The sequence below is a fragment of the Pantherophis guttatus genome, chromosome 10 (genome assembly GCF_059756535.1).
Source record: "Pantherophis guttatus breed Tessera chromosome 10, ASM5975653v1, whole genome shotgun sequence".
Classification (NCBI taxonomy): domain Eukaryota; kingdom Metazoa; phylum Chordata; class Lepidosauria; order Squamata; family Colubridae; genus Pantherophis; species Pantherophis guttatus.
The window spans coordinates 18,860,284-18,864,372 of record NC_142072.1 but is presented as its reverse complement, the minus strand read 5'-3'; the positions used below and the strand labels follow the sequence as shown (position 1 = coordinate 18,864,372).

General features: G+C 40.3%; 1 long non-coding RNA gene across 1 annotated transcript; it reads left to right on the top strand.

Annotated features, from left to right (window-relative positions):
• The first annotated feature begins 332 nt into the window (after nt 1-332).
• Nucleotides 333-2,726, top strand: LOC117663502 (uncharacterized). Its single transcript, XR_004590723.3, has 2 exons — nt 333-2,306; nt 2,493-2,726. It is a non-coding gene; the product is annotated as an uncharacterized LOC117663502 (long non-coding RNA).
• The last annotated feature ends 1,363 nt before the right edge of the window (nt 2,727-4,089 follow it).

The following is a 4,089-nucleotide window of genomic DNA, read 5'->3' as shown; positions in this document are numbered from 1 at the left end:
CTTCTTTCTACATTTCTATTTTCTTTACTTTCTCAATTTTGGTTTCTATTTGTATGTTATCTTACAGTATACTCCAAGAGAGTACAAAACTGAATTGTGGCTCTAATTTAATAAACTTGCTAAAAAGTACAAATTGGACTTTTTGGGTTTTTTTAAACATATATCTCACCTCCCAGCCCTATTTTCATAGTTTTCTCTTCTATTTTATATTAACCATTTCCGCTATGAATGATGGTATATTTACAAATTGGAGAAATAAAAGACTGTAATAAGGGCTGTTGTCAAGTTTTGAGGTCGTCTCAAATAAATTGCATTTCAAACAAAATCTTTGATAAAAACTCCCATTTATTGAGCACGACATTCTAGATCCTGGCTCATCGTAGCCAACACTGACTTCCAGACCCAAAACCCTCCCTTTCCGTTCCCCTCTCCCCTGCACTCATTGGCCATCTTCCAAGTCATTCTACCCCAATCTACCACTCCAGCTCAAAGGAATTTCCCCCCTCCCATCTCATCTCCTAGGGGATATTATCTCCAGGGAAAATAAGTAGGTGAAAAGTCAAACGTCCCTTTCCAGACGCCTCTGCTTCTCCTTCTTATATCAGCACTAGAGTAAATGAAGCTTGAAGTGCTGACAGCTGTTTTATTTCACTTTGGCTATTCTGTGCTTGCTTTTTCTTTTTCTTTTGCTAGATTCTTGTCTTTCCTTGGGGTTGCAATTGCATGCCTGCTTAACCATGGTTTACTCAATTAATCCAATTTCTTTGGTTTGTATAGCCACACTCCACCATTAAATAACCACATGGGCTGATGGCACATAAAAATGTGGCTTGCTAGTTTGTGGGCTGTGGGCTGTTCAGGCACAACCAATCTTTGATCATGTCAGAATTGCAAAATCTAATGAACCAAATGATTCTCAGATCATTATTTTTAAAAGAATCTCTGGTTTTCTTTTTCCAGTCTTAGCTAAGAATGTGTAAGAAATGGGTTTTGTTCACTTTTGGATGTAAAGTTACTCATTCATACTTTTTAAAACTAATATTAATTTTCTCAATTTTGTTTCTAATTGTATTTTTATCTTACAACTAGCTGGATACCTGTGCTTCGCTATGAAACTATGTGATAAATCAACACTTACAGCTTGAAAATTAATGAGTAGTTATGATCGGGCCTCTCCTATCCCCTTCTCTCTCTCAGGCTTGCCCCACAGAAGCCTCCCCTATCCTATCCCCTGCTTGCTGCTGAAACTGAAACTCCTCTCCTCTGCTTGTGTTTTGCATTTGGAACAGATTTCTTTTCAGGTGGGGAGGGGGAGTAGAACTCTTAGCATCAGAGCGTGTTAATCATAATGTAGGGAATACTAATGCTCTGATTGTCATTTTGAAAAATCCTTTCTTAGTGAGCACCTAGAAACCAAGAGGAACATGCATGGCAAATTTCAGGTTTGTAGGCTTTATGGTTCCGGAGATTTTGTGATTACAGCCTGAGTGGTTTTCATGTTTATATATATAGATATACTGTAATAAAATTTTTAAAAAACAATCAAACCTGGCTCTTTTCTCAGCCTTTGGGTTCTCATGTTTTGAAATGTGGGGGGGTGGAGAAGGCCATTTTTGCCCTCCCCAGACTCCTAGAAAGGCTCTGGAGCCAGGTGAGAGAGAAAAACAGGCCTACCGGGTCATCGTGTGCCAGGAGCGGAGGGAGTGTGGGGGGGTTGTGCATGCATACGCGGGGGTGGGGCGCATAGAATTATGGGTGTGGGCACGCGTGCGTGCGACCTTCCCACCCACCCCCCTCCTGGCATGCGATGGCAAAAGGGTTAGCCATCACTGGTATAGGGTTTCCTACTTCAGCAGGGGGTTGGACTAGAAGACCTCTAAGGTCCCTCCCTTCCAACTCTGTTATTCTGTCATAACATTAATGTACGATATTGGCAAAGTAATCAGTGCTCCCGTTTCAAAAAAATAAGTTCACTTCCTGGAAAAATAGCAGAAGGTATTTTTTTTTTAATGCTTTATCTCTGGATTATGCAGGATAGAAGTTTTAATTTAAGATGGGCTGTAGATGGAACTCATTAAGCTGTGGTTGCCAATATTTAAACACAATGACTGAACTCTCATGCCTTGCTTTCACCCCACCCCACCCCCACCCCCAATTCCAAAAACCGGAAAGCTCCAACAGACTCAGCAATTCTATGCTTCATGCTACTGATGGAGAAGCCTGGGATCTCCAGATGTTGACGAGCTACCACATCTGGAGGGATAGCACTTCTGCTCTACACGAAGGAAGGAAGGAAGAACGGGTGGGTGAGTAGTGGCCTGAACTTCACCATGAGAACGGTTCTTCGGTTCCGAAAAGCAGTCTGCAGGGGCAATGAGCAGCCGAGCTGTGAAATTCTTGTCTCACTGCCACACATGTTGTCAGCCAGAAATCGATTCAGGGTTGTATCTCCTGCTGGCTTCCTTAGAATGTTGTGATTTTTTTTTTTGCAGAAGTCAAAGGAGAGGCGTAGGGATTCGATTTAATTGTTGAGCACACGGATCTTCGAGGAAGGGGGAAAAAAACCCACAAGAGGTTTTCCATATGGACTTCCTGAACATTTCAGGGTCTTGTTAAGCCCTTTGGAACAATTCCTTCCTTTGAGCACAACGATACCCAATGTTGTTTTACAGTCCATTGCATTTGTGAACCAGGAATAAAATTACTATATCCATTTTCATTACATACACGAAAGCCTGGGTGTTCCACATTCTGTTTTCTTTCTTTCTTTTGCCTTCTTGTTCTCTCTCCCTCTCTCTCTCTTTCCCCAACTTGCCAACCCCTCATTTCTTTCCAAAAGAAAAAGAAACAATAATTATGGCTGAAGAACCCCGTTCCATTTAACACAGGATGGTGGAGATCATTACAAATGACCCCAGTTCTGAAATACGAACAGCATAGAAAGCGTTCCAATTAGAATTACATCTAGCAGAGGAATCTGCAGGATATGTTTTAAAAAAGCAAAATAGTCGCCATACTCACATGATCAAAACCACTAATTTTTTTTTATTCTTCCCTGCGGTTGCCCCAATACTAAGGTTCTCACTGGAGTACAACTAATTTCTTATTTTTGACTTCCCAAGTATCAATTTTTCTAAAGAGCTGCTGATACAGTTCTACAGAGGAATTATTGAGTCTGTCATCTGCACCTCCATAACTGTCTGGTTTGGTTCTGCAACCCAACAAGACAGACACAGACTTCAGAGGATCATTAGAACTGCAGAAAAAACAATGGCTACCAACCTGCCTTCCATTGAGGACCTGTATACTGTACGAGTCAAAAACAGGGCTGTGAAAATATCTACAGATCCCTCGCATCCTGGACATAAATTGTTTCAACTTCTACCCTCAAAACGACGCTATAGAGCACTGCACACCAGAACAACTAGACACAAGAATAGTTCTTCCCCGAACGCCATCGCTCTGCTAAACAAATAATTCCCTCAACACTGTCAAACTATTTACTAAATCTGCACTACTATTAATCTTCTCATCTTCTCATCCTTCCCATCACCCATCTCCTCTCACTTATGACTGTATGACTGTAATTTTGTTGCTTGTGTCCTTATGATTTATATTGATATTATTTCCCGATTGCTTATTTGTACCCTATGACTACCATTAAGTGTTATACCTTATGATTCTTGATGAACGTATCTTTTCTTTTATGTACACTGAGAGCGTATGGACCAAGGCAAATTCCTTGTGTGTCCAATCACATTTGGTCAATAAAAAATTCTATTCTATTCTATTCTATTCTATTCTATTCTATTCTATTCTATTCTATTCTATTCTATTCTATTCTATTCTATTCTATTCTAAATGATAGGATATGGCAAGCCTTTTCATAATGGGAATCCAACTGATGCTGAATACCAAAGAATGATAAGTTCTCATGGTTTGGAAACTGAATCACTATCAATGCAGCAGTTTAAAAATGTGCTCATTTTAAAAAAAGCAAAAATCTCACTGACCAGTAGATAGCATCAAATATAGCTTTCCTCCATCTCTTTGCTGACATCGTCTGGCTGCCTGGAATCTTGCAGCCCA